The sequence below is a fragment of the Sciurus carolinensis genome, chromosome 8 (genome assembly GCF_902686445.1).
Source record: "Sciurus carolinensis chromosome 8, mSciCar1.2, whole genome shotgun sequence".
NCBI classification, from domain to species: Eukaryota; Metazoa; Chordata; class Mammalia; order Rodentia; family Sciuridae; genus Sciurus; species Sciurus carolinensis.
Genome location: NC_062220.1, coordinates 113,467,680 through 113,480,496, shown reverse-complemented (window position 1 = coordinate 113,480,496; position 12,817 = coordinate 113,467,680). Strand labels below are relative to the sequence as shown.

The following is a 12,817-nucleotide window of genomic DNA, read 5'->3' as shown; positions in this document are numbered from 1 at the left end:
TATGTTGGTTTATTTTTTTCTTTTGAAATGAAGTTTACAGATGTGATTACTACATGATTTTTGTTCACTATATAGCCTTTATTCTCTGCTTATCTTCCATGTTACTATCTCCAGTCATATTCTTCTATTTGTTGAATTAATATAAATACATTTTAAAATTCTTATCAGCAACTGCCATGTAAAAGTATCTATTATGAGATTACTAAGGAATATAAATAAGTATAAAGTATGGCTAATGACCTTTCAATATGCACATGCAACTATGTAGATAAAACATTAGTAGCCTGATATATAATTTTAAGGACTCACTATTGCTTGATTTTTTTTGTCATAGCCCTAACTATAAAAATGACAGGAATTAATAAGACTTTGGAGCAATTCTTTCACTCTTTTAGTCTTAATAGCCAATGGGACAAAGGAGTTTTGGAAGGGCACAAAGTACACATCTAGTAACAAAGGCAACTGAATCAAAACTCACTCTCTCATGTTCAAATTTTAGCCAATATGAAGTACAGACTCCCTATCTAATCTGCTGATATTAAATGTATTACTTAACTGTATATAATGAATTTGAAAAGTGGCCAAGATAGCTCTATAGTTTTCCTAAACATAACTAAACTTTAGACTGACTTTTCCTGCCTCTGAGTACCACATCTCCCTTTTATCAGAGCACTTACTTTAGAAAATTTAAAACTATAAATTGTTTTTCTTTTTGATATGTGTATCATCTGCTATGTTCCAGAAATTCCTTTCTCAAGGATCTGAAAATCGTCACTTCAAAATGCAATTATCTAAGCAAATAGTGGTCCTACCTGTCTGTTTAAGGGGTCAGGAATCTAACTTTAATCAGCTACCACTGTAAACATGGACAGACTGATAGCACTGATCACCCTCCCCAGCATGTCCTTCATTATTTTTCCAATACCTTGCTCATTGCTTCCAGTGTTTAAATATTCTCTTACCCTTGCTCTAGCAGAATTGAGGTTAAACTCTCTCCTTTTGCAATGATGTTGAATGGAGTCTTTCTTCTCTGATTAACTTGTAAAGTACACTTTTTCTTTAATAAAAGTCAATTCTCCAAGCATATAAGAAAATTTGAAGTCACTGCTCCAGCCTAACAAAAAATAAAAAATAAACTGAAATATCAATATCTCTTAGATCCACCAGAAAAATGAGATCATAAGAAAGACTGATAACCCCAGAATTTGAAAGATAAACAAGCAGATACAGAGCATCACATCTTACTGAAGCCAGAATTCATGAACACAAATCCCCTTGGGAATCAAGCTCAGGAATGACTGATCTAAATTTAAGGAACTACTACATGTTCAGAATGAACAAATATTAAGGTTTAAAACTCCAGAGAATCCAAAGAATTTCCCAAACTTCATAAGATTTACCTCTGGGATCTCTGGCATGTCCACATGAGAATATCAGGAACAAATCCCCTCCTGCTTCCAGCAGAGTGTGTGGGGTCAAGGAGGAATTAGTAATTTTTTAATATATCAGAGCAACCTCTTCTTAACAAGCCCTGGTCTCATGAGGTAATATTTTACCAGGACCTAACATTATGGTGCTTTATCAGAGTCTAACCTAACTAAGGAAGAGAAATATCCCATTTCTAATATCTTTTGATATTCTGAACCCCATAAAATAGGAGCTAGGGGTACTGAGAAGTATCTATAACATTAGGGTGCTGGAACATGAAAGACTGAAACATAATTGCAGATCCATAGAGGATTTTAGTTCCCTACACTTTTTATTGCATTGCTAAAGTGATATTTTTTCAGTTACATATGTTGAGTTCACCATGTCCATCTTTCAGCAAAAAATAAAAGGCAAACCTAAAAACAACAAAAAAAGTTTAAAGAGGCAGAGCTGGAATTAAACCAGACTTAGATAATGGAAGATATTGGAATTGTAAAGTAAGAACTTAAAAAATACTATGATTAATATACTAATAGCTTTAATGGAAAAACTATACAGCATGCAAGAACAGATGGATAATGTAAGCAGACAGATGGAAATCTCAGAAAGTGTCAACAAAAATACTAGAGATAAAAAATGCTTTATTAGAATTAAAGAATGTCATTGATGGGTTTAGGGATAGACTCTACATGGCCTGGAAAGAATCTCTGGGCTTGAAGATATGACAATATAAAATTTCAGAACTGAAGTACAAAAAGAAAAAAAGGAATAAAAAGTAATCAGAATAGAATATCCAAGAGGCATTGCACAAAATACAAAATATTTTGCAGGTGAATATGGAGAGTACTAAAATGAAAAATTAAATGGAAAGAAAGAAAGGTAATATTAGAAGCAATAATGACTGCAAATTTCCCAATCAATTTCAGATGGCAGACCGCAATTTCCTGAACATCAGAGAACACAACACAAAGCAGGATAAATTTTTAAAAAACAAAATAAAATAAAACAAATATCCAAACAAACACCCCCAAAGTCCTATGACTACTCATATCATGTTCAAAAATTAGAAAACAAAAATGAAGAAAAAAAACTTGGAAGAAGCTAAGTTGGAGAATACTTTATGTACAGAAGAGCAAAGATGAGAATAATATCAAACTTCTCTTCAAACACCACATAAGCAAGAAGAGAGTGAGTTGAAATATTTACTATTGAGAGAAAAATAGTCACCACAACAAAATCACTACAAACCTAGAATGTTTTTTGCTGTATAAGTATCCTTTGAATTGCAGGAGAAATACTTTCTCAGATAAAAGTTGAGGGAATCTGTTGGCAGTAGATCTACCTTCTAAGAAATATTAAAAGAAGTTGAGAGGGAGGAAAGATGATAGAGGTCAGTCACTGCGATCTACATAAGGAAAGGAAGTGCATCAGAGAATGCATAATTTCCAACAGGAAAATTTCTCAGTGAAAAAGAAAACAAGTCACTGGGAAGACGCTAACAGTTTTGACACTTCATATTTACAACAAATGTTCCTGAAAACTATTGTTGCCTATTAACTCTGCAATGAGCTTTATCTGCTTCTTTTATTATAGCCAACTGAAAGGCAAAACGATTTGTTTTAAGTGTAGCTTGGTGTTTTTCTTAGGTCCAAAAATATTTCAAAGAAATTACAAAATAAATGGAGATAGCACAGAAGTCACAATTTCTGGGTGTCTAATCTGTTTACACTGTATTATCTCATGACTACTCATATATACATTTAGCTTCAAGAAACATATAAATGTAGCAAATCAAACTATACCCTCTGGGGCTTGGTTGTGGCTCAGTGTTAGAGCACTCACCTAGCATGTGTGAGGTCCTGGTTTTAATCCTCAGCACCACATAAAAATAAAATAAAGGTATTGTGTCCAACTACAACTATAAATATATATACACATATATATATGTATATACACACACACACATATATATAAGAATATACACTCTGTTCTGCTTCTGCCCCAGTGAAATGTGAAGCTCAACCTTATAACATTGAACAAGATACATATAAAACAGAGAAATCAAAACAAAACTTCAAAAGAAAGGGAAGAAAATTGAAAAGGAAACCAAATGATCAGGCTTCAAAAATACTACATAGGTCTGGGGTCTCCTAAACAAACTTTAGGTGATTAGGGAAGAGTTTCAGATTATGGGACTTAATGGAAAAATCTCAGTGCTTAACCTTGGGATATGGGGGAAAACTCAAAACTTAACAAGAAAACACCTTCATACAGTTTTCAAGTACAGATTTAAAGTACTTCACTCTCTCTTCTTTGGAAAAACAGACAATACAGGAGATAATAAACTTGAACTGAACGGTAGGTGCTCGGTTCTACCAAAAGAAGGGGGTATACAAGAGCAAAAGAGGAGGTATCATGGAAGGGGAGGATTGGAAGTGCACCTGTGGGAAGCAGCCTTCCAGAGCCAGAGGAAGCCTGCAGGGCAGAGTGCCTGGGTGGCATGTCACTGACCCAAGAAGGAGCTGTGCCTACAAGCCAAGGTGGCCAGTCATTTGATGGCAGAGGGTTAATTTGAGCTTGCCTTACCCAAGGAACTAAAATTAAGGCAGAAATGGAATGAGAGAAAATGAAACAAAAAACTACAAATATTTTTCAACAACTAAAACAGTTCTATTTGTCCAGGCTCAAAACCCAACATGGTTTTGATAGAAACTGGAGAGTGCCTTGCTGTGGGTCTGAGTCAAGCCTCTGACCCGATCCTGGCAACCTGGGTCCTGGGCACACATCGTCAATGACCCACAGGCAATTCTCAGATGTGACCACCACACAATGGGCCACAAGAGAGTTTGAGAGGATGGGCAGGAGTCCTGTCCTGTCAGGGAATGTTGTCCATAGATGCAGTTCTCCTCATCCTCAGTTTCACAGGGATGACTCTCCTCTGGAAGGGCCCTACTTATGAGTGGTAGGTAGCTCCTGTGTAAGCCTCCTGTCCCAGTCTGATGTGGGTTACCATGTATGGCTTGTTTGGGTCCAAAAAAGGCAGGCGGTCACAAACAATCATGTTAATCCCAGGTGTCTGTCACTCAAGCAGCCTCAGTCTGTGGTAATGACAACTTGACTGATCCTCACAGGGATATCCAAATGGTGACATCACAAAAGGGCAGATTTTGAAGAGATCCCATTGACAGGCATATGTCCTGGCTCTTTCATGTGCTAAGTTACATGGAAATATTTTCTTGAATTTTCTAGAAAGTTTTTGAAGTCTTCAAAGTATTAAAAAGGTAATTTTTCAAGAACAAATGTGTGTGCATAGAACCTATAAGGAAATCTACAATCAGACACGTTTACACATGTGGTTTCTATCCCACAGAGACAGGACGATGGTGGCACCAGGGAACAGAAAGCCAACACTCCTGTGCACAGAGAAAGAGGCTCCCTGTCAGACGTGTGTGCCACTGGTGAAGCATGTGTGGGGAACAGAAGGAAGTGAAAATCAAAGCAGCAAAGTAAAAAATCTGTGACAGTGTTCCTGCAAACCCCTGGACACTCTGCTGTGACCAAACCTAGTCCAAGCTTCTGCCGGTTTGTAATTAGTTACAAACTAATTAACTGCTCCCTCTAATTAAACTTTTTACTAAAATATCAACTCTAGCCCGAATGCTGGCGCGGGGAGGCCTGGGTGGTGGCAGGCAAGTGCCGCGCTCTAAGGCCTCCCCTCGCCGCTCCCTTCCCAGCGCAGTGGGCCCCCTGGAGCAGCCTGGCCCTGCAGCGGAGCTTGCACGCGATGGCTTCCCGGGCTGTCCTGCTCATCAGCATCGTGGTGGAGCAGACAGGTCGCGGCCGGCGAGCGCACCTATGACATCTACTTTCGGCTCCTGCGGGAGCACATCGTGTGCGTCATGGGCCCGATTGATGAGTGTGGCCAGCCTGGCTATCGCTCAGCTGCTGTTCCTGCAATCTGAGAGCAACAAGAAGCCCATCCACATATACATCAACAGCCCTGGTTGTGTGGTGACTGCGTGCCTGGCCATATACGACACGATGCAGTACATTCTGAACGCCATCTGCACGTGGTGCGTGGGTCAGGCCGCCAGCATGGGCTACCTGCTGCTTGCTGCCAGCAACCCGGGCATGCGCCACTCGCTCCCCAACTCCCGCATCATGATCCACCAGCCCTCGGGGTGCGTGAGGGCCAAGCCACAGACATTGCCATCCAGGCAGAGGAGATTATGAAGCCAAGAAACAGCTGTACAACATCTATGCCAAGCACACCAAGCACAGCCTGAAGGTGATCGAGTAGGTCATGGAGAGGGACCGCTACAGGAGCCCCATGGAGGCCCAGGAGTTTGGCATCTTAGACAAGGTTCTGGTCCATCCCCCCCAGGACGGAGAGGATCAGCCAGAGCTGGTGCAGAAAGAGCCTGCGGCCTCACCGACAGACCCTCCTGTGCCACAAGCACCTGGGAGCCAGAGCTCCCCCCCGGGGCAGCGCCAAGGCCTGGGCCAGCCAGACCCCGAGGCTGCCCCAACTCACCTCTCACTGCTTGCTGGGTCTGGAGCAGCCCCTGGAGGAACTTTGGATGCAGGGTGCCCTGATGGGCAGGGCCGTCTGGCTGAGACACTGTGATTTTAAATTAAATCTTTGTGTTCTTTAAACAAAACAAAAAAATCAACTCTATTCTCTCAGTGACAGGTAGAAATTCACAATTAGTGACATGACTGGAAAAAATAGATCATAATAGTTTGTGGAAGGAAAAAAAGGCTTTTCTAAAATTGTTTATTTACAGACATAAGCCACAGAGGCAAACCCACATAAATACAGCTATCTCATACTAGACAAAGGAGAAAAGATAGCCTCTTCAACAAATGATGCTGGGAAAATTGGAAATCCACATGTAACAAAATGAAATTAGACTCCTGACTCTCACTCTGCACAAAATACAACTCCAGGTGGATCAAAGACCTAGGAATTAGAACAGAGATCCTGAGCCTACTAGAGGGGGAAAAAGTAGGCCCAAATCTTCATCATGTTGACTTAGGGCCTGAACAACTCCTAAAGCACAAGAAATAAGATCAAGAATAAATAAATGGGATGGATTCAAATTTAAAAGCTTCTCAGCAAAAGAAAAAAAAATCAATAGCATGAAAAAAACCTACAGAATGGGAGAAAATCTTTACCACACACACATCAGATAGAGCACTAATCTCCAGGATATATAAAGAACTCAAAAAACTTAACAAATAACAAACCAATCAATAAATGGAAAATGAACAGATATTTCACAGAAAGGAAATGAACAGATATTTCACAGAAGATATACAATCAATCAAAAATATCTGAAAAAAATGTTCAACATCTGTAGCAATTACTCAAGATCTCACTCTAGTCAGAATGACAATTATAAAGAATACAAGTGACAATAACTATTGGTGAGGATGTTGGGGAAAAGGTACACTCAAACATTGCTGGTGGGACTGCAAATTGGTGCAACCACTCTGGAAAGTAGTATGGACATTCCTCAAAAACTTGGAATGGAACCATCATTTGACCCAGCTATTCCACTTCTCATTTTATACCCATAGGACCTAAAATCAGCATACTACAGTGACGCAGTCACATCAATGTTCATAGCAGCTCAAGTCACAATAGCTAAACTGTGGAACCAACCTAGATGCCCTTCAACAGATGAATGGATAAAGAAAGTGTGGTGCATACACACACTGGAATAATACTCAGCCTGAGCCAGGCTGCTCAGGGACCAGCTCTGCTTTCATGGGTACATCTCCCTGAAAACTCTAGCAGGCCTTGGTCTTAGACCACCTTACCCCTTTCTTACTGTGTGACCACAGATGAGTCACTCAACTTCTCTGTGCCATAATGCCCAACCTACAAATGCCTATGTTGGCTTAGGCCAGTAGTTCTCCACATTTGTATGTAAGGTTTTCTCTTTCTTTTATTTCTCTTGGCAAGCATTTATATATAGCATTGTAGATAAGTAATGCCAACCATGAGACGTAGCACTCTATATCCTCATCTTACAGCTTGCAAAACTGAGAAGGCTCAAGAACTGAAGTTCAATGGCTCATAGGCAGAGTCCACACTAAGAACCTGACACCAGAGCCTGCACCCCTAAGCATTTCCCTGTGCTGCGAGAGTCCTTGTAAGTTAAGTTTGCGGCCATCAGTCAATTACCACAGAACATGGTTATGAACCCCATTTGCACATTCCCTAATACCTTGTCAGCATCTCTCCACAGCATTCCCTACGAGTCAGCAGCATCTCAGGCTCCATCGTGAGGCTGCCCATGTCCATCCCCTCTCCTTGGCATGGAGGTTGCATCTGAATGAGAATCATTTTGAGGACAGGCCTTGTTCAATGGTTCCTAGGGCTGGTGCAGGGCAGGGGGGAAGGGTCATTATACAGTTGTTCTTCTGGGATTGTTACTATGATACAAAACAAGTGGTTACAAGAACAGAAGCAGGGTGTGCAACCCACTTGCTGCTCCTCTAAACAACAGGCAACAGAGTGGGTGCATTCATAGAGGGAGCCAGAAGAGACCTGAGCCTCTCCTCTTCCTAATCTTCTCCCCTCCACCCTCCTTCCTGAAACCAGTGCCTGATGCAGGACCCCAGCCCCTAACGCATTAGCCACTGCTCCAGTTCCCAGTTGGCGGGGGCATTCAGTCTTCCAGCTGAGGCAGCTCCTTCCATGTATTCTAGAATCCTTACCCTGAAGTCCCACAAAAGAGGAGAGATAGAAAAGAAAACTAGCCCAGCTCCTAAAAGTGGGATTCTCATACCTGCAATGGTGTTCCATTCACTGGCTAACTTTGGGCAAGTCACTTGATCTCTGGGGGATTCAGTCTCCTCATCTGGAGAATGGGAATAATAAGAATAATTTCCCTGTGATCCTGGGATCAGCTGCCTACCTGAGGTGCTCAAAGCCTGTTTATTTGCCTCTAAGATGAGTTTCCAATGATACCAAGACTCATGTGATTACTTTGAATGTTCAGTACAGTCTAGAAAGGTGAGGTCAGCAAATATTTTTGGTAAATATTTTCCACTTTGCAGAGTAGCATTACCTGACATGTAAAAGAAAGGGAGTGGTGTTGTTCCCATGGAAATGTGTTTCTGGTTGGGCTAGGGGCATAGCACAGTGGCAAAGAGTTTGCCTAGCATGTTCTGTGTTCCGTACCCAGCTCTGCAAAATAATAATAATAATACAATTTTATATATATATATGGACACTTAAATTTAAGTTTAATATAATATTCACATACACTAAATATTATTCTTCTTTTCATTTTCTTCAATGTTTTAGAAGTGTGTGATTTATTTTTAGCTCACAGGTCCTATGAAAGCAGTTGGCAGATGTGGTTTGTATACCTGTGACCCCACACAGGTGCTAATGTGTACCTGGACCCCAGGCCCCCAGTCAATGTTCATGTTCTCTATCTCTGCTTAAATGCAAGTTTCAGGAAGAACTTATGAGGTCCTTGGTCCAAAATTATTTCTGCTTCCAACAGTTTATGGATTGGACCCCACAGAGCTGGCTGTTGGATTCTGGAACCTACATCTCCTAACTTAGGGACTTTGCTTTCATCTCCCAAATGGGTCCTCCATCTGTGACCAGTCTATCAAAAAGTGGTGCTACAACAGAGCTGATTTTGGCTGTGAGCACATTTCTGTGTTTATCTATAATCTTTTTTTTCTTTAACTGCTAACAACACCCAAGGATGTAGCTTCAACTCTTCTACCTTTTTTCAGAAGCAAAAAACAAGGTCAAGAAGGCAGAGTCGCAAGTTCAGGGCTCACGCAGCTGTTTCTGGCAGAACAAGAAAGGAACCCAGGCCGCCAGTCCCCAACCCCAGTCACACCCAATCCTGGAGATCCCACTTCAAGGTCCCTTTTCCCTGCAGTACATCTTTCCCTTTGATTCAGTGCAGTGGAGCTGTTTTCCTGGAAAGAACATCTTTCTTCAAGTGAAGTGAGGTTTGGCATTGGGAGGTTGGATGGGGGCAGGAAAAAACCCGGCACAAAAAAAATGAAAACAAATGAGATTTAGATAAATATGTTGCTTTCCCTGCACTTCGTGGTGGAGGGTCCTGCCAATACTATGTGCTGTACTGTCACAGACGGAGGCAACAGTGTCCACCCATTGAAGCCCAGGTGCAGTGTGGGCTGGGAGGACTCACGAGTGATCCATCTCCCCTGGAAGGCTCTTTCTGTGAGGCGAGTGAGGTGGGCCTGGAAGAACCCCAGGCAAGATGAATCCCTCCACGGAATCCAAGAGTGGGAACCAGGGAAGCCCTCATGCACTTGACAGGATTTTTAAAAATAAATATAGATGGCTGCTGTGACCAGTTTTTCTCCGTATTTTTCTAACAACACATTTTGATCATTGTACATCTTCATATAAATGTGATCCCACATCCTTCTCTCCTCAGCACAGTTATGGGTGAGGAAAATTGGAAGACAGAATGATTGGATTTAAAAAAATTATAATCAATTTTTGTTTTATATTCATGTATAATTAAAACAAATTATAAGTGCATAGAAGGACCTAAAATTAAATGGTCAGGTATGTCTATGGAAATATTAATCCATGCAACTGATAATTTCTTTCCGAACAACTTACTATGTGTGGGGCAAAACTGACCACCTAGTATGTGCTGTGCTCTTGAGTTACAGAAGTTAGTAGAACAGCATCCCTGTCCCAGGTCTACCTCCAGAAGTGAATCATGTTAACTGTTTCTTGCTTTACCTTCCCAGAAGTGATTTGTGTGAGTCTTCTGCCTGAGGATCCTAAGGAGCTAGGACTACAAACATAGGCCACCTTGCTTGACCTGATTTTTTTAAATATGTCTGATTTTGCCGACCCAAGATCATAAACCTCTTGAAGAAACACCTGTATCTTCTGCACCTCTTCCCATGTCCAGCACAGGGAGTGGAATAGGGTAGGTGCACGGTAAATATTTTACCAATGAATTGGTGAATGGATGAATTAGTAAATGGATGAAATAGTGAATGGTGAATTAATGAATGAATGATTTAGGAGTGGATGGGTGGATGAGTCTTGGATTTCTATCCCTGTCCTATACTCTCCTCTACAGCCAGCTCAGGGTTTCCTTGCTGAAGAGCTAGTGCACATTTCAAGACTATAAGTGGTTTCACTCATAAAAGACCTGGCAGGACAGTAGGCAGAAGACTTCAGGATGCAAATGAGTTCTTTAAACACATGATAAATTTCTTCACAGCCTAATGGTGAGGAAGTCTACAAGTCCCTCAAAAAGTTAAGCACAAAATGATCATATGACTCAGGTATTCCACTCCTTGTTATTTATTCCAAATAATCAAAAATAGGAACTTTCCCTCCAAAATTCTTTTTCAAGGATGTTTAATGTAAAAGGTGGAAATAACACAAAAGTCCAAAATAAATGGATAAACACATTGTGGTATATCCATACAATGGAATATTACTCATGAAAATGATCAAAGTACTAATTTATGCTATGATAAGCTAAACCTTGAAATAAACCAGACACACAAGGTCACATATTGCATGATTTCATTTTTGCAAAATATACAGAATTGGGACACCCAGAAAGGCAGAACATAGATGTGAGATTGTTAGGAGTAAGCACATGGGGAATGACTGATTAATAGCCACAGGGTCTATTTGGAATGATGGAAATATTTGGGAACTGAATAGAGGCAATGTGTGCATACTCTGTGAATGCAGTAAAAGCCCATTTTATAGAGGGAAAAGAGGCGTGGGAGGGCTTGGAGGGGTGGGGGAAAGGGGGGGGGAAAGCCCATTTTAAATGGTTAATTCTGTGTTATGTGTATTTCATCTTGTTTTTAAAAAAAAAAGTCATTAAGTAAAATAAAGTAATAATGGAGGGAGCTTATTCCCTCTCAGCTTCCTGCCTGGATGTGACATGGCCATCTGAAAGCTGGGTAGGACATGGTCCATAGTGGTTATGCAGGTGCTGAGTGGCCATAAAGCCTGGTTCCAAGGAGGGAGCTTCCTCCAGAGGGCAGGACTCAGCAGGGCACAAACACCAGAGAGGCAGAAGAGGGGCCAAGGCAAGAGGGAAAGGGAACCAGAGAGAAAAGGAGAAAAAGTCAAGGAGAAATAGGAGAAAAAGAGGAGGAAGTGGTCCTGGAGGACCCTGAGGTCTGAGGACTCTCCATTGGCCAACATGCAAGTAAGGAGTTAGGGAAAATGCAGAAAATCAGTTATTTTCCTCCCACAAAAGATTAATCCCACAGGCAGACTAAGGTCCAGCTGTTGGCCTTTGTGTGGGCTCTGGGAGAAGGAGTCACCTTCTCTGCCCCTGCATGGGGAGTGAACACCCTCCCAGAGACTGGTGTGGATATGGGCACCTTTGCTGTGTGGGCTGGGCAGAACTTCCTCTTCTGAGAACACTCTGCCTTCTGGCATGCTGTATTTTACAAAAGCACTATAGAAGTTTGTCAAGCAAGAAGTGCAGACAGATCTCCCCTTCCCTGGAAGCAGATCAGGCCTTGGCAATCTCATGGTTGGCTGAATGCAGCAGAAGGGATGCTGTGAAATGAGGTCACATGGAGAGCACAGCTTTCCCTTGGAGTTCTCTCCTGTGACAGTCATCCTGGGAGCATGGCCACCATGTTTTGTGGAAGCAAGGAGCGCAGGCAGAGACCACAGGGAGTGTGTCTCCCAACAACCCCTGCCAGCATCAACTCCCTGGTGTGCAAGTGAATAAGCACCCCAAATTTCCCAGCCCTAGACATGGAGCCACCCTAATGGTGCCTCCTGAGATAGAGGTCCCTGTGGCCACTCCCAGATCCATGAGAAAAATAAGTACATTAACACATCAAAGCATTAAAGATCACTGAAAAATATTTAAAATGATTAATTTAAGCATGAATCACTTTTTTAAGCCTTTGATTTTGGGGTGGTCTGTTATGTCCTGACAGCTGACTGTACGGTTGGGCCGTTTTCAATGGGCCTCCCCCTCCTCCATGTGAAGGCTCCATCCCTTATGGGCTGAATCATGTCCCCAGGTCACCACCAGATTCCTGTGTTGAAGTCCTAACCCCCAGTATCTCAGAAAGTGACTGCATTTGGAGTTTTTAAGAGGTGATTAGTATAACATGAAGTCAGCAAGGACAGCCCTGATCCAATATGACAGGGTTCTTATATGAAGAGCAGATGAAAAAAGGAAGACACACACCTAGGGAGAAGATGGCTTTCTGTAAGCCAAGGAAAGAGGCCTCCCAAGACCCTGGAGAGAGGCTTCCCAAGACCCCGGCCAGCATCTTGATAAGGAAGCACCCTTCAGTCGCCTGACAAGAGAAATAAGTCTGGAATTCACAGTGGGGTGCACTTCAGTTGGCCAGCCCA

The 12,817-nt window shown here is 41.8% G+C and overlaps 1 pseudogene; it reads left to right on the top strand.

Moving 5' to 3' along the window:
• The first annotated feature begins 4,808 nt into the window (after nt 1-4,808).
• On the top strand, nt 4,809-6,055 carry LOC124991398 (ATP-dependent Clp protease proteolytic subunit, mitochondrial-like; annotated as a pseudogene).
• Nucleotides 6,056-12,817: the final 6,762 nt, after the last annotated feature.